Here is an 18,868-nt window from a genome sequence, read left to right on the forward strand (position 1 = left end):
GAGAGTGTGCTTTTGCTGTGGAAGGCGAAGGTAGAAACTTATAGGACTTGTCTTCACAACCGGAACTGTTCTCTCACTTAGTGTCGGCAGCCGGTGGATGGGTGAAGAATACAAATTACGCGCTTTCTGACAAAGCTGCCCGTAATTTCCGCAAAGCTGCCAGTTGCATGTGACAAGTGCTGACTAGGCTGAGAGAGACAGATGGTTGGAATCGGCACTTCGACAGACTGCCCGTGATTTTCGCAGAGCTGAGTTTGCGTGTGACGGGTGACAACACGTCTGGACGAATTGATCTTGCGAAATCCGGGGTTCGGCTCGTGGTTTCTGAGCAAGCCCAACTTTTAAGAAATGAACGCCTCTTTTGAGAAAAGAATCCGGCTTTTGAGAACGGAAACTCCTCTTTTGAGAAAAGAATCCGGCTTTTGAGAAAGGAGCCCCGACTCTTCGATTTGCGAGAGGACGCTTCTCTGAGGAGCGCCTCTTTGATTTCTTCTTTTTATAGAGGCGTTAATTTTGTTCCACAACACACTTGAGTACCCTCCTGTAAACACTCCCATCTTGCACTTGTTTAATCTTGATCAGTCCAACTCTCTTCTTTCTTTACCACCTCTGAAAAATGTCTGGCCCTTCTGATCGTCGTTTTGACTTGAACATTGGTGAAGAGGCAGCTCCGCCTTCACCAGACAACATATGGCGGCCATCCTTCATATCCCCTACCGGTCCCCTTACCGTGGGGGATTCGATGATGAAAAATGACATGACCGCTGCGGTGGTGGCCCGAAACCTTGTCACTCCCAGAGATAACAGACTGCTCGCAAGGCGGTCTGATGAATTGGCGGTCAAGGAGTCTCTGGCTCTCAGTGTGCAGTGTGCGGGTTCCGTATCCAACATGGCCCAACGCCTATATGCCCGAACCCGTCACGTTGAATCCTTGGTGGCTGAAATACAGAGTCTCAAGCAAGAGATTAAAGGGCTCAAGCATGAGAATAAGGAATTGCACAAGCTCGCACACAGCTATGCCACCAGCATGAAGAGGAAGATTGACCAGATGCAGGACACCGATGGTCAAATTTTACTTGATCATCGGAGGTTTGTGGGTTTGTTCCAACAACATCTGCCTTCGTCTTCTGGAGCGGCACCGCGTAGTGAAGCTCCAACTGATCAACCTCTGCCGCCTCCTCCTTCTGTGGCCCCGCCGACTGCTGAAGCCCCGCCTACTACTGAAGCACCACCCGACCAATGAATACTATTAGTTTACATCATTGTAAAATATTTGTACTTTCTTTTTTTTTTTTTTTTTTTTTTTTTTTTTATGTAAATTTTTTTTTTTTTTATCATTAATTTTAAATTTTATCTTTTTTTTTTTTTTTTTTTTTTTTTTTTATAAATGTAAATTAATGTAAAGAGACTTTGGTTAACCTTCCCCCACACTTAAACTAAATAACACAAACTCACAGAAATCAAACAAATAACACAACTAACTAAACAAGACAAAATGAAAGCATTAAAGATAAGGGTGTAAAAATGCAAATCTGATTGGGTTAGCGATTCCAAAGTCTCCCTTCGTTGAATGCTTGGGTTGCCTCCCAAGAAGCGCTTGATTTAACGTCTTTAGCCGGACGCATCTTTCCTTTAAATTTCCCTCGGCTCCATTTGAACCTAAAATCAAAGAAAGAAAAATAAATCAAATATCAAAAGTAAAATACACAAACACCAATATAAACATAAACAAAAACAAAAATAAAAGGATTAGCAAAGTTGCTAATCCCCGGCAACGGCGCCAAAATTTGATGCGAATAATATAAGCACACAAATTAAACCCTCTTTTTGACAATTGTAGTATGGATGTAAGTAGGGTATCGTTCTAGGCCGGGGATTAGGAGGGATTGCTAATCTATTCTAAATTAATTTAAAAATATTAAATAAGACTCAAGGACACAAAATTAGGCTAAAAACTCTAATAACTCGAAACACACTTAAAATGACTCAAAATAATGAAAACAATTAAATTAAACACTAGGAACTGAAATGGACGGAAATTAAATTAAAAGACTAACAATAAAGAAAACTAACTAAATAATATAATTTAATAATGGATGGGTGTTTGGTTTTGATGAAAAGTAAATTAAACTTAATTAAATTACAGAATTGATAAAAACATAAAATTAAGGTAAAATGATACATGACGGACTAGCTAGAGGGTTCTTCTCCACACATGACACAAATGCAACCTAAATTGATTTTTCAGTTGTTCTTTCAATAAATTGTAAATCTCAACGCCCCAAATTAACCGTGAACAGCACTTTTTTAATCTTCTAGTTTTCCTTAAGTTATTGAATTGGACGGAAAAACGCATACAACAATTCAAAACATTCTTCAAAAGTCCCCTACGTGAAAAGCACAATAGAGATACAATCAAAGATCATTAAACTTTGTGAAAACTATAAGCATTGACGAGGCATTCGTAACTATGAAAAGCATGAAACTTATGCCAAGAATTTACTTAACGTGATTGTGACTAGCAACCTTTACTACTTGTGAAAATAAGTTCATAACGATTAGGTGAAATTCACTTATATTCTAGCATCAAATTCATGCATGTAAATTAAGCGTGCACTCTCAACCAACATACACAAATCAGTTTTTATACGAACGGATAAGTAAATTGAATTCACAACTTATGAATCACAACTGGATGTAATCAATTCATATTACAAAAATAATCATGGCTTTGAATTAACCTCTAGCCAAAATAAATTTAGTTACACATTATTATCAAATTAAACCAAAAGTAAAACATAGGTTTGAGAAGATAAAACCAAGAAAAATGGAGTGAAACTTTGCTCTGTGTTGCTGCTGATCTCCCTTCGTCTGACTCTTTCCAGCTTCTTTCCCCGCAGCTTCTTTTCCCCACGTCCTCTCTCCCTATTATTTTTTTCCGTTTTCCTTTTGGCAGCCTCTTGCCTTCCACTTCTCCCCCTACCCGTGTCAGTCCTCCTCCCGCGTCAGTCACCACTCCTTTTTGACTTGCGCGCCTTCCTCCTGCTGCCCAAAGGCAACTCCTATTCTTTCCTTCTGTGGACTGTCAGTCTCGCTGCCAAAGGCAGCTCTCTGCCTTCCACCAATCCCCCCCCTTCTGAAGTCTGCTCTATCCTTTTTTTCCAGTTTCCGCAAGGCAGCTCCCTCCTTATTCTTTCCACGCCCTGACCTCCTGTCAGCGCCCCCTCTCCCTCCTTTCCAGCTCCAAGACCACCCACTGTCTAACTCCTTTCTTTTATTCTATTATTTTCCCTTCTTTTCCTTTTCCTTTCTTTTTCTTTTCTTTCTTTTTCTTTTCTTCTTTGCCGTTCCTTTCTTCTTCTACAAAACATGAATCATGATGATGTTTCAAACATCATCATGACTTGTTATTATTATTATATATATTTTTTTTTTTTAATTTTATTTAAAAGCTGATCTACAAAGACAGTTTTGACGAATTTATTACATAAAATTTCACTTGTTCTATTTTTATTTTCTTTGCATAACAAATCCTATAAACACAAAAATAACGTAAATAGCTCAAAAATATAAGGAACTAACTAAGAAAAGACGAGTGAATTCGAAGTAAAAATATATATAAATATCATCCGATCACGTCGCCGCAACAGTAGGAAGCCCAAAAGCAACGTAGAAGTTGATAAGCCAATGTATGCTGGGGAACCTACGGAGCAAAAGCCACGCATTCCTATCTTATTGCACGAGTACTTCCCGAACGACTTCTTCCAACAGGGCATTATCGCTGCATGCCACATGGTCGAAGTAGAAATAGAAGAACCTTCAAAAGGCAAAGATATCACCACTGAGGGAGAAAAAGTTCTCACCCTCGAAGAAGGTCTGCCAACACACTTTAGCATTGAGGAAGCGCTGCGATTACCAAAGAAGATGCGAATAGCATTAGCAGCGATCTTGGAAAGTCCCAATGACCACGAAGTGCAAGAAAGCAAGAACGAAGGCTTCAAACTTCGGTCACATGAATATGACACATGCTGTGCCATCGAAGACACAATCCATTTCACCGATGAAGACTTGCTGCTAGGATCCAAGCCTCACAACCGTCCTCTCTTCGTCTCTGGGTACGTAAGGGAGCACAAAGTCAACCGCATGCTTGTGGATGGTGGATCAGCCATAAACATCATGCCAAAGTCAACAATGACTACAATCGGCATCAAGGCGGATGAACTGTCCTTAAGTCGTCTACTAATTCAAGGTTTTAATCAAGGAGGACAAAAAGCAATGGGCATGATCCGAGTAGAGATGACTATTGGTGAACTCAAGTCAAGCACGATATTCCACGTGATTGATGCAAGAACTTCCTACGGCTTGCTCTTAGGAAGGCCTTGGATCCATGCAAATGGAGTAGTACCGTCCACCCTTCACCAATGCTTGAAATTCTACCGAGAAGGAGTGAAGGTGATCTATGGCGACACCAAACCATTCACCGAAGCCGAATCACATTTCGCAGACGCCAAGTTCTACATGGATGAAGACATGGTGCTCGAAGCTCTTCCAAAAGAGATCAAATCCACGGGTAAAGCAACACCTAAAAAGCAGGAGTGGCAAGCCATGCCCAAGAAGCAAGAAGAAGAAGCCATGTCATCTTTAAGCAAGAATGATGATGAGCTTGCTAAACCTGCAACAACCAAAGGGAGTAAGACGCCCTCAAATGTACTAAACACACCCGTTTTCCGATACATCCCGATGTCAAGAAGAAAGAATGGTCAATCCCCATTCGAAACCGAAGCAAGCAAAGCTGATGCACAACGGTACATGGATAATGTAAAGTTGCTCAAGACGAATGCAGTTCTACCTCTGACACAACTAAGCAACGCTAAGGTTGCAAGATTACCACAAGGCTTCGTAAAAGCTCTACCAAAGAGAGCGGAACCAAGTTTTCTCCCAACCAAGAGGACTGAAGAAGGTTTTGATCCGAACGCCTACAAACTCATGTCAAAAGCTGGGTACGACTTCACTTCTTCTTCGAATCCTGGAAAAAAGGTTTCAAACACCGTCAACAATAAAGAACGTGACCTCACCGAGACTCAAAAGAAGTTGAAGAAGCATGGTTACGGAGTTAACAACAACAAAGCTGGACTTGGCTTCACACCAAATGCACCCGTGAAGATTTCAAGACAAGCGAAAAATGCTAGCACTCAACATATCAGTGTGAGCATTGAACAAGATCAAGAGGAGCCTAAATCCACCCCTCGAACGCCAGTCTTCGATAGGATGAATCGTTCAAGACCCAGAACGTCAGCCCTTGATCACATTGGTGGTCAAAACCGAACCTCCGTCTTCAAGAGGCTTAACAGGCCAACCTCCCGAAGCTCTATTTTTGAAAGGTTGTCAAAACCTAATAAGCAAAGCAACACAGCTAGCTCTCCTCCTCGTCAGTCAGCTTTGGAAAGACTTGAAGACAACATGAAGTTTTCTGGAAATAGGGAAACAAGGTCAAAGGAAGAAAAGCTCGACAGGCTAGCAGGAAAAGGTGATATTCGAAGCTCGATTCCTTCAAGGATGAAGCGTCAAGCAATCTTGGAGGTTGACGCAAATGGACCACTGATAGTAAGAAGGCGCACCATCATCCATACTGGACAATCTGCATACCAACAAACCCAAGAGGACGACATTAAAGAGGAAGTCCAAGATGTCTTCCACATCACGATCCAAAAAGGCAAAGAAGACGAGACCCTTGAAGAAGATGTCACTGCTGCACCACCACAACTTGAGGATGGGGGGCAAGCCACGGTTGACGATCTCAAGGAGCTCAACTTGGGCACAGAAGAGGAGCAAAAACCTATCTTTGTAAGTGCACTGCTAAGAGCAGATGAGATAGAGGAGTACTACCAACTGCTATCAGAGTACAAAAATGTCTTCGCCTGGACTTACAAAGAAATGCCCGGCCTTGACCCTGTCATCGCTGTGCATCATCTTGCAGTCAAGCCTGGAACACGACCAATAAAGCAAACTCAAAGGCGATATCGATCCGAGCTCATTCCACAAATCGAGGCAGAGATTGACAAGCTAATTGAAGCAGGATTCATTCGAGAGGTGCAATACCCCAAGTGGATCTCCAACATTGTCATCGTCCTTAAGAAATCTGGACAAATACGTGTTTGCGTAGACTTTCGGGACCTCAACGACGCTTGTCCGAAGGACGACTTCCCCTTACCAATCATTGAAATCATGGTGGACGCAACCACTGGCCACGAGGCACTGTCATTCATGGACGGCTCTTCTGGATATAATCAAATTCGTATGGCTCTCGAAGACGAGGAACTAACGGCATTCCGCACTCCAAAAGGTATCTACTGTTACAAGGTGATGCCCTTTGGTCTAAAGAACGCTGGAGCTACATATCAACGAGCAATGCAGAAAATCTTCAATGACATGCTACACAAGAACGTAGAATGTTATGTGGACGATGTGGTGGTCAAAACAAAGAAAAGATCAGATCACTTGAAGGATTTGTGAGTAGTGTTCGAAAGGCTGCGAAAATACAACCTCAAGATGAGCCCATTAAAATGTGCGTTTGGCGTCACCTCCGGAAAGTTCCTTGGCTTCATTGTCAAACACCGTGGTATTGAAGTGGACCAATCAAAAATCAAGGCCATTCAAAGCATGCCTGAGCCAAGAAACCTGCACGAGTTGAAAAGTCTACAAGGACGGCTAGCCTTCATCAGACGCTTCATCTCCAACCTTGCAGGGCGTTGTCAACCGTTCAGCCGACTCATGAAGAAGGATGTTCCGTTTGTATGGGACGAAGCATGCCACAATGCTTTTGAAAGCATAAAAAAGTATTTGTCAAGTCCGCCTGTCTTGGGGGCGCCTGTACCCAGGAAACCACTCATATTGTACATCGCCGCTCAAGAAAGTTCAGTTGGAGCACTCTTGGCGCAAGAGAATGAATCCCAGAAAGAAAGAGCGCTTTACTACCTCAGCCGAACCCTCACCGGTGCCGAGTTAAACTACTCCCCAATAGAAAGGATGTGCCTTGCCTTGGTGTTCGCCATCCAGAAACTCAGGCATTACATGCATGCGTACACCATCCACTTGGTTGCAAAAGCTGACCCGGTCAAATACGTCATGTCCAAACCCGTCTTGACAGGGCGACTCGCTAAATGGGCGCTACTTCTTAACCAATATGAGATCATCTACGTCCCAGCTAAAGCCGTAAAGGGACAAGCGCTAGCAGACTTTCTTGCGGATCACCCAATCCCAGCTGATTGGAAAATCTCAGACGACTTGCCTGACGAGGAAGTGTTCTACATCGACATCTTCCCGACATGGACGATGTTCTTCGACGGATCTGCACGAGCAGACGGAGCGGGGGCAGGAGTAGTATTCATGTCGCCACAAAGGCATATATTACCTTATTCCTTTCAACTAAGCGAATTATGCTCCAACAATGTCGCTGAGTACCAAGCACTGATCATCGGACTCCAAATGGCGATCAATATGGGAATCACAGCCCTTGAGATATTTGGCGACTCCAAGCTCATAATCAATCAACTCTTAACTGAATATGAGGTGAAGAAAGATGATCTCATCCCATACTTTCGGCTGGCAACTCAACTGCTACAAGAGTTTGAGACTGTGACACTAGAGCATGTGCCAAGAAAAGAAAATCAAATGGCAGACGCTCTTGCCAACCTAGCCTTAAGCATGACATTAGGAGAAGATGAAGCTGCAGATGTGCCAGTCTGCCAAAGATGGGTGATCCCCCTCGTCACTGAAATACTACTAGATGATACAAATGTCATCTCAGTACTTCCAGTCGATGTTGAAGAGTGGAGACAACTGCTGATCGATTACTTAGAACATGGAAAACTTCCAGATGATCCTAGACACCGCTCCGAAATACGTCGACGAGCACCTCGCTTCCTCTATTACAAAGAAACACACTACCGACGCTCTTTCGAAGGAGTACTTCTGAGATGCCTAGGTGAGGAAGAAGTTAATCAAGCCATGGAAGAAGCACACTCAGGTGTATGCGGGGCGCATCAATCTGGACCAAAGTTACATTTCCAGCTCAAAAGAATGGGCTACTACTGGCCAAGCATGGTGAAAGACTGCCTGGAATATGCCAAAAGGTGCCAAGCCTGCCAATTCCATGCAAACTTCATACACCAACCACCTGAGCCATTACACCCTACAGTTGCTTCATGGCCATTCGATGCATGGGGATTGGACGTCGTAGGACCGATTACTCCGAAATCATCTATAGGAGAAGCTTACATCCTAGCTGCAACAGATTACTTCTCCAAGTGGGCTGAAGCCATACCCCTAAGGGAAGTAAAGAAGGAAACTGTCGTCCGTTTCATCAAGGAGCACATCATCCACCGATATGGAGTGCCTCGCTACATCATCACTGACAACGGAAAGCAATTCTCCAACCGACTCGTGGATGAGCTATGTGAGAAATACAAGTTCAAGCAGCATAAGTCTTCCATGTATCATGCCCCGGCCAACGGTCTTGCAGAAGCATTCAACAAAACATTGTGCAATCTCTTAAAGAAAGTGATCGGCCGAACAAAAAGAGACTGGCACGAAAGAATAAGCGAAGCACTTTGGGCATATCGGACAACACATAGGACTCCTACCCAAGCTACGCCTTATTCTCTTGTATATGGCGTGGAAGCTGTTCTACCGCTCGAAAGTCAAATCCCCTCACTGAGAATGGCTATACAAGAAGGCTTGACTGAGAAGGAGAATGCAAAGTTGCGCCTTCAAGAGTTGGAAGCACTCGACGAAAGAAGGCTCGAAGCTCAACAACACTTGGAATGCTACCAAGCACGGCTATCCAAGGCATTCAACAAGAAGGTCCGCCCAAGGTCTTTCCAAACTGGAGATCTCGTCCTCGCATTGCGTAGGCCTATCATCACAACTCACAAAACAAAAAGCAAGTTCACATCAAAGTGGGACGGACCATACGTAATACAAGAGGTTTACACCAACGGCGCCTACTTAATCATGGCAGAAGACGGCTTGAAGATTGGCCCTATCAATGGAAAATTCTTGAAGCGCTACTACCCCTAAAAGGCGACAACCAAATGCTCCTCGCCTACATGAGCCCAAAACTGCATGGCACAACGCTCCTGGTCTGCACGAGCATAAAAGGCAACACCAACCGCTCCTGGTCTGCACGAGCATAAAAGGCAACACCAACGCTCCTGGCCCGCAAGAGCATAAACTGTGTACGGCAAAATCATCATCAAAATCATGATCAAAATCATCAAAAAAAATGCATTTGAACTACGTTACGACTTGATCTCTTCTTTGGAGGGGTACGTAGGCAGCTCGAATGTTCAATTTTTCGAGTTCAGTCACATCAAAATAAAAAAATAAATGTTTTATTAAAGAAAGTCAATTTTGTACCAAAAAAACAAAAAAAACAAAAACAAAAACAAAAACAAAAAAAAAAAAAAAACAAAAAAAAAAAAAAACAAAAAAAACAAAAAAAAACAAAAAAAAAACAAAAGAAAAAGAAATAATATATGTATGAGTGTTTCAGGCCCAAGTGGCAGCCTCCAAGCCCAATCCGCGATCAAGTACAATGCCTGCTCAGACTTCAGTTATAAATCAAGGCCCATCTCCCATTTCTTGCAGCATGGAAGAAGCACCATCCACCTCCAATGTGCCTGGTAGTCACGGCCCTGCTCCAAGCAGGAATAGCAGCTTCAAAAGCTTTATGGAAACCGCAACCACCACCTCTCTATGTACCACCTCCTTTTCCACCCATCCCAGCCATAGCTGGTCCGGCAATCTCCTTGCCGCTCAGTTCGCCTGGAACCACCTTCCCTTAGTTCAAGACCATTCTCGACCCACCGCCCTCAGAATCGCCGTCTTCTCGAGAAAATGGCCTATTGGCACCGTCCCGGCGGGCATGATACAGCCACCGAACTCTACCTCTCCCGGAACTTTCTCTCCGGCCCGATCCCACCAAATCTCTGCGACGGCAACAAGCTCCAAAAGCTCATACTTTTCTCTAACCGGTTCACCAACCCGCCCCCTCTCACCTCTCCCTCTCTCTGATTCTCTCTCTGATCAGAACTGAACTGAGAAGATGAGGTCTCAGATTTGCAGATCCGCTTCCAGAGCTACGAGGTCCGTCCTCTCTGCTCCCAAGGCCTCCTCCCGCTCCTACTTTTCGGAAATCCACTGAGTCATCCGAGTCGCCCGGGTCCGCTTTTGCAACGCGGAATCGTCCCCGACCGAGTGCTCGTGGAAGCCACCCCCGAAACCAACCAAAAAGACGCCGACCCGGCCGGCCAGTCCAACAACTATGCCGAGTTCAACATATCCAAAATCCTCAAAGACGAACCGACAACTTCATCCCCTTCGTCTCTGCCGCTGAGGTGGAACGGTTTTACTTGACTACGGGAAATCCGCATCTACCCACTTCAAAAGGTGTTGCAATCGTGAAGGATAAACAGTTAACTGCTTCTAAGAAGCAGCAGCAAGATGCATCACGTAGGGAAGCCGCTGCTACAAAGAGAATGCAAGAGCTTATGCGCCAATTTTCTGTAATGTTCTGTCAGATCACTAAGCATGACTGGGCGTGGCCCTTTATGGTTCCTGTAGATGTTGAAGGTCTGGGATTGCATGATTATTATCAAGTCATTGAGAAGCCCATGGACCTTGGTACCATAAAAAAAAAAAAAAATAGAATGGAAGCCAAGGATGGTAGTGAGTATAAGAATGTCGGAGAGATATATGCTGATGTGAGGCTGGTTTTCAAGAATGCAATGAAATATAATGATGAAGGTGAGGATGTCTATGTGATGGCCCAATCGTTGTTGCAAAATTTCGAAGAAAAAAAAAATGGCTAAAGCTTCTGCCTAAAGTTGTTGAAGAGGAAACAAGACGAGCAGACGAGGAAGCAGAGGCACGGCGAAACATGCAACTATCTCAGGATGCTGCATTTGCCAACACGGCTAATGGTCTAAGCAGTGAGCTTTTTGAAATTGATGTGTATTTGAGGAACCTCAGACAAACAGTGGTTCAGAAGTGCAGGAAAATGTCTTCGGATGATAAAAGAAAACTCGGGACCGCACTCTCGCAGTTATCTGCCGAAGATCTCAGCAAGGCTCTAGAAATTGATGCACAGAGTAACCCCAACTTCCAAGCAACTGCGCAAGAAGTGGATCTTGACATTGATGCTCAGTACTTGGCGGCGAAAAGGAGGGCAGGTGCACATAATGTGTTCAATGGAAGAGCTGATGCCGTCAATTGGCACATCTGTCCCATCTCCTTTGGGGCTTGCTCTCGTAATCTCCCAATCAGATTCGACCCTCTAGAAGCATTGTCTCTTCCAACTAGCAATTCGACAAAAGAATTGGCTGGCGATTGCCTTCTCTTATTCCTCCAGCATGCCTTCAAAGGGTTGAGCTGCAACACATCTGCCGTCATCAACAATTCGCACCACCTGCAGCTCTTCTCCGCCATGGCTGCTGCTTTTGAATGAGATTGACAAAACCAAAGTTTGTCAACTCACACCCAAAGGCCTTCTCTCCGTCCGTGACAAACAACAACGAAGAACTTCAATAAACCGCCGTCAAACGACTAGCCGGTCATGAAGCCTCGACTGCAGCTCATCGTCCGTCGAGTTCCATCCCTACAAAGCACCATATATAAAGAGAAAAAAAAAAAAAAAAAAAAAAAAAAAAAAAAAAAAGGTTTTCAAATGGTGACCAGCCACCGAAAGCAAAGAAAGAAAGTGATTGACAGATTGACAGGCACCATCCAAAGGAAAAGATAAAAAGCAAGAAAAGACAGGTCATGGTGTATGCTACTATTAGCAAGTATGAAAAAAAAAAAAAAAAAAAAAAAAAAAAAAAACGAAATAGGTGGTGGAGATAGAATAATTGAAAGGAAGAAAGCGGAGGGAAGACGACAAATTTCCGTCTAAAAAAATAGGGAGTAAAAGAATAGTGCGCATTAGTCAGATCTATGTTTTAGCACAACATACTGAATAAAGTAAAGCATGTTCATTGATATCTCTAAAAAAAAAAAAAAAAAAAAAAAAAACCTTCACGAATGTCACTCATGAGAAGCCTCAATACTTGAAGCCTTAGTACTCGGCGACTTATGTGAAGCCTCAGTACTTGAAACCTTGGTACTCGGCGACTTATGTGAAGCCTCGGTACTTGAAGCCTTAATACTCGGCGGAACTCTAGAAGAGGGAAGCGTTGGGGATGGATTATTCGGAACCTCAATACTTGGTCGAACTTCAGATGACGAAGGCAAAAGGTCCCTCTGGAATACATCCACAAATCTCCGATTGTCACTTTGAATCCGACCTCCGGAGTCTAGCAACTGATCAAACTTCCTCTTCATGCTCGTCGAATAATTATTTGCAAGCACCTGCAATTCTTTATTCTCATACTTCAGCTGTCTGATCACTTGATTAAGGACTACCACCTCGGCTGTCAATGATTCAACCTGGCGAGTTCGAACAAGTAAGAGTTGGCCCAGGTTGGAAACAGAGTTCGCACACTGAACACTGAGAGCATGGGACTCTCGAACAGCTAATTCATCGGACCGTCGTGAAAGCATCCTATTATCTTCAGGAGTGATAAGGTTTCTAGCTACAACCGTAGCTGTTGCTGCGTCCCTCATTATGGAGTCGTCAACTGTAAGGGGGTCATTAGAAGATGAGAAGGACGGGCGCCATATATTACCCTGACTCGGTGCACCTGCGCCACTGCTAAGACTCAAATCTAAACAAATGTTAGATGAGTTAGCCATTTCCAAAAAGATGTTAAAAGAAAAGGGTTGGAGTGGATAAAAAAAAAAATCTCAGAAATACAGCAAGAACGATTTTCAGAGGCAAGCAATCTTCAAAGCGTGCAGGTTGAAAATGATTGACACCTCTTTAAAAAGAAGAGGCAACACAACCACTTGTTCAAAAAAAAAAAAAAAAAAAAAAAAAAATTAAAGAAACGCCACTCTTCGAATTTCAAAACCCGGATTTTCCTGCGTAAAATCCGTCAACACTTTTCAGACGCAGTTTCAGCTTTCGGCTATCACGTGCAACTTTGCCAGAGATCACTGACAAGGTTGAAAACGTGTGGAGTCCATCATACTCACCTACCCGACTGTTGGCCGACAAAGCATGGGAGACAAGGCACATCCACCCTGCCACTTGCTGTTGGGAGCTCACCATATAATTCGAGTTTCATCCTCTAGCAAGACACACATCCACCCTGACTCTTCTTCCTTGCCGAAGGCATCTGCAACCAAAACTCAATTTTTTCTGCCTCCCTGGAAACGCTTCCTCAGCCAAATCACATCAAAGCAAAGGTATCTCATATCACTGGGGTTGAAAGCAAGAGTATCTCATAGCATGCTTTCACCCTATCCTTTTCTTTGTCCTCCCTCTTCACTACTATGACAAGGATAAAGAAAGCAATATGTCGGAACCTCCACTCAAGCTCCTGGTAAGGAACCGACTGCTTGGAATCTTTCCTGATTGCTCACCTAACACTGCTCTCGAAGTACCCATTATCTCAACATCTTATGCTTCTAGAGAAAATACCACATCGGCCAGGAGAACAGAAGAGGCGAATGAAAATGATGCATCGAAGCATGTGGAGACAAGCTCAACAAACACATGTGTTGATCATCCACTACTTCTTCAAAAGCAAAAGTATCTCATATCATCGGGGTTGAAAGCAAAGGTATCTCATATCATGCTTTTTCCCTATCATTTCCTTTGCCCTTGTTCTTGCTTGCAGAACAAGGAGAAAGGAAGCAATCAGTCGGAACCTGAAATTAAACGTCCGATCAGGAACTGATTGCCAGGAACCTTTGCCTGGTTGCTCACCTAGCGTTGCTCCCGGGTACTCATCTTCAACTGTTGACGGATCTCGAGTTTCCTCCGCAAATATTTCAAAACAGTTGATATGGTGTTGGCTCTTTACACTGAAGCTGCCAACCACGAATGAGTGGCTGAAAAGTGATGCTCTGAATGACCATTTAAAGGCAAAAGGTTGCCGCCACTGCTGCCAGGTATTAAAGAACTTCCTACAGGTAATTTAAGAACTAATGGCCTGTGGAAAGTCAACAATTGGAGGAAACAAAAGAAAAGTCCTCCGAACCAGTTCAAGATCGAAGCTGTGGAAAGTCAACAATTGGAGGAAACCAGAAAATCCTCCGAACCAGTTCAAGATCAATGCTGTGGAAAGTCAATAAGCGCAACAAAATACGTGCCGATTCACCCACTACCAAACCAAAAGATCATCTACCACATGAAGCTCCTGGTGGTCCAATTTCAACCTTCAAGATCAAGCCTCAACGGCCCTTGAAGAAATTTCAAATGAAAGTTCAAGAACAAGCCTCAACGGCCCTTGAAGAAATCTCCAGCCCAATTCAAGATCAAGCCTCGAATGGCCCTTGGATCAACATCTACAACAAGGGACTTCAAAACGCATCTTCTACACGTGACAAGCACATGTATACGACGCGCCTTGAAGTGGGGGCATTTGTAGACATCGAAATTTCGGTAAAATAAATGTTGATCAAAAATTAAAATTTCAATGTTTATGTGTCACATAAATTTTACACATAGCATGTGACTAAACGAAAAATCAAAATAAATTGGAAAAGTCATCAAACAGGACACGTGTCAACAACTGGCAGAGATGATTTATTCCATCTAATTATTTAAATCCAAAAAATCAAGTTTTGGAATTCTATAAATAGAAGGCCAAGGCATTCATTTTAGGAGACCAATTCATAACCAATTCACTTCATATCAAAATCTTGAAGCTTTGAAACTCAAAAGCTCCCAAGCAAATCCCGAAGGATCAAGAGAGCTCTCTTCGTTCTTCGTCAAATCCTCATTCAAGATCAAGCCCCAACGGCCCTTGAAGAACTTCCACTGATTCAAGATCAAGCCCGACGGCCCTTGAAGAAAGTGTTCATCGTTCATCATTCGTTCATCCCTAGATCAAGCCCCGACGGCCCTTTGGATCCACGACGTCAACAAATCTGCACAACTGTTTATCCCAAGATCAAGCCCCGACGGCCCTTTGGATCAACAACATCAAATCTACCCATTGCAAAGATAGAATCAGAGGCTAAATTTGTAGAAGAGATTGTAACCCCTAAATCATCAATATAAATATTATTTTGTACACGTGTTTCTTGTCTCGTTCATCGCAGGAAATTTCCGTGTTCACAATCTCCTTACTTGGTAGAACTTGACTTCCACTTCCCACTTGTTAATAAGGGTTAACCATATGGGGGCTCCCTTGGTATGTTCTTGCTTCGGCGGAGGCGTGGTTGTAAGTCTGTGCAATCACCTCAGAGTAAGTCTTCCAAGTGTTGGCATTGATCATGTACTTGAAGAAACAATCACGTAAGCCTGCCATGAAGGCCTTGAGGGCGGTCTTGTCATCTGCCTCAGCACAGCAAGAATACTCCTAGCTGAAGCGATCGGCATACTCTCATAGTGACTCGTCCGGCTTCTGGCGAATAATGTACAAGTCATCTGCAGAATGCAAGTGATCGATCTAGAAGATGTATTGAAAGATAAACAGTTTCCTTAGTTCCTCAAATGAGTTTACTGTCTCAGGTGAAAGACGGCAATACCAGTTTAGAGTTCCGCCAGAGAGGGTGGAGGGGAAGAGAAGACATCGCTCTTCGTCGATGCATCCGATATGCCATGGTGGACTCAAAGAGGTTAAGGTGTTCAATTGGGTCTTCCCTTCCAATATAGAGTTGTAAACCAAGCTTTCGTTTTGTCTTCGCTTCAAGGGGGTGTCAAGGATCCTCCTTGTGAGAGGGCTAGGCCTGGGTTGGTTCCAGTTAGGTATCTCGGCCTGACGTTTGGCCTTCAACTTGTTTACTTCCTTAAGGAGCTGTAGGACAAGGGAGTCCTGAGTGGAGTCATGTACCACTGGAATTTTCTTTTGTAAGTCTCCATCGCCTCTTGGAAGTAGGAAAGTTTGAGGAAGAGCGTGTGGTTTTTCCTTGGACTCGCCGTACCGACTTCTAGGGCGAGTTTGTCGGAATACCTCATAGTCCCATGTACCTTCATGTTCCTCTAGGACCTGTCGTTCCTTCTCTAGATTGGCAGCTGGCCTGGGTTGTAGGATGAGACTAAGTCTTTCAGAAACCTTTGGGTCATTGATCTTTGAGCATATATGGAGGGGTTTATCTCGAAATTGCTTTAGAAAGCCTCGGCAGTCGCGATAAACGGCTTTCGATCCTTCCAACCCTTCTGCAAGGAGGTGTCTTCCTCCATTTCTCCTGCTTCGGGTCGAAGCATTTGGGTTGACAGAAGTTTCATGTTGATCAATGTTTTGATGATTAGCTCGCTCCTCATCAGGGATACCCATGTCGAAGGGAGGTAACCCTTCGTGTTGGGGGGCACCCAAATGATGGTTGATGTCCATAAGGGCAACGAGCTCACGTGTTTGAGTACACCTAGTTTCGTGGAGCGTCTCAAAGAGCTTCTCATACTGCTCCTGGAGTACCTTATTCTTCATTGCTATCTTGTTGTTCTGAGCTTCTAGCTTATCGACTTTAGCTTGAAGAGCAACATTCTTTCCTTCTTTCTTTCCTTGCTTCGCACTAGGTGCAAGAGGGGTGTCATTCTGTGTGCTGTGGTTTCCTTAGCTCCCCATGTTAGAGAGGGATGCCTGGTCAAAAGAGAGTGTACAAATGGTGGAAACCACATTGACAAAGTTGAAGAGAGTGGGAATAAGTGTCGTTTCCCACAGACAGCGCCAAATGTTGATGCACAAAATCAGTGAGGACTTTGGTACAACAGAAAATGTTAAGTTTGTGACTTTCACTAGATTGCTCTGGTGACTAGTGTGAATAAGTATGTAAATGCATAGGGACAGGGAAGCAAACACAAGATGTACGTGGTTCACCCAGATTGGCTACGTCCACGGAGTAGAGGAGTTCTCATTAATTGTGAAAGGTTTACACAAGTACATAGGTTCAAGCTCTCCTTTAGTGAGTACTAGTGAATGATTTAGTACAAATGACATTAGGAAATATTGTGAGAGAATGATCTCTATTTATAGAAGAAAGTTTCTAGTTTCATTCTGACATTGACACGTGTCGTGTTGTGATTGGCTTCTGATGTTGACACGTGTCGCGCTATGATTGGCTTCTGATGTCGACACATGTCGCACTGTGATTGGCCTCCTGGTTGGAGGGAAACTCTTCTGGGTCTTTAACGGTATAACGTTGACCGGTGCTCAGTAGTTTCGAAATTTGGTCAAGTATGGTACAAACACACACTATATGCTCAACGGATACACATGTCATGCACACTGTATACTCTATACATGCACATGATATGCACAGTGCATACTAACAACATGCACATGGTTTGTGGATCTTGTAGTTGTTCTATTCCCCATATTAATGTCACAAACTTGTTGCTCAAACATCTTGTTGATGCACAAAACCGGAGGTCTTGGAACAACGTAAATCCGACCGTGAATCTGCAAGAAAGTAAATAACACAAGATGTATCGTGGTTCACCCCAAGGTTTGGGCTACGTCCACACTGATATTGTATTCTGATAGGGTTGTGAGGGAGAGAGTGTGAGAGCCTCTGTAATGAGAGTGAGGTTCTGAGAGGGGGTGAGAGGGCCTAGGAATTTGCCTCTCCTAATTGTGAGGGTGATGAGTCCTTTTATAGAATAAGGACTCCTCACTTATTACATATTTACCCCTTCATTTATTACATAATTACATTTAAGTCCCCCGAATATTTGTACGAGATCTAAATACGGAGGCCCTAAATATGATATAAACACATCTACATAGTGGATTCTGTTGCAACTAGACTTGTAATTCCACTTTGCAATATTATAAATATAAAAATAACATCTCAATTTCAAATCTCTAAGAATGCAGCATATCTATCAGATGTGAATGGGTTCCACGTTGCCTCAAATTACAACAACAATGTTAAAATAAGAAAGAGAAGCAAAATAACAACAACAACAAGCATTCCATAAATAAACAAAATTTCCCAACCCAACAACAAGCACTTTGTGCAAACCAATCGACAATGTTTGGATATAAATCGTCCTGCAAAGCAGTTGCATCCAAAACCCGAACAAGAAACAAAATTTCCGTAAATAAAAAAAAAAAAACCCAATTCACAACACTCAAAATCCAACCAAACCCAAATCGCCAAAAGACTAGAAAGTGATGAAAGTCACCTTATAAGGCGACCGCAAACCTTCAGAGGAGCCTGAAAGGGGTAAGCGAGTGCATTGATCGGCGAGTCTCGCTTTTGAATCGAAAGATGTTGGGGCTGAGCGGGTTCATCTGAATCACGCTTCTTTTCTCAGGCGTCGCTAGAGGGACGATGCCAACAGAGTCAGGTCCAAAGAGGGCAGGCGTATCGTAGGTGAGGAGAGAGAGAGCTGTTGGATGATGGATGAAGATGGGTGAGTTCCACTATGTTAAGAAATTTAAGATTACTAAGAAATTTTAAAATGATGAAATTTTATTTATAGAATTTGTGAATTTTCTTGTTTGGGTAACCTAAAAGAACAATGGAATTGAATACGGAATTTGTTGTTTTTAAACTCTCAATCATAGAAATTGGAAAATGACACCTATTTACATGGAATTTAAACTTGGGAATTGAAGGTCCCAAATTCCAAGTTTTTTTCCATGGGAAATTCTAAATTTTTATGTTTATGAATCTAAATAAGGGAATTGGTGCATGTCAATTTATAAATTCTGTCTTTAATTCAAATTCTAAGTTTATTTCCCTCATCCAAACATAGTGTTATGGTTCTTTGAGCTGAGGATTGGGCGAGAGAAATTTTCGGAGAAACGTGAAA

At 43.2% G+C, this 18,868-nt stretch overlaps 1 pseudogene; it reads left to right on the top strand.

Annotated features, from left to right (window-relative positions):
- Positions 1 to 10,401: 10,401 nt before the first annotated feature.
- On the top strand, positions 10,402 to 11,506 carry LOC139191911 (transcription factor GTE1-like; annotated as a pseudogene).
- Positions 11,507 to 18,868: the final 7,362 nt, after the last annotated feature.

The sequence above is a fragment of the Malus domestica genome, chromosome 15, assembly GCF_042453785.1.
Source record: "Malus domestica chromosome 15, GDT2T_hap1".
NCBI lineage: Eukaryota > Viridiplantae > Streptophyta > Magnoliopsida > Rosales > Rosaceae > Malus > Malus domestica.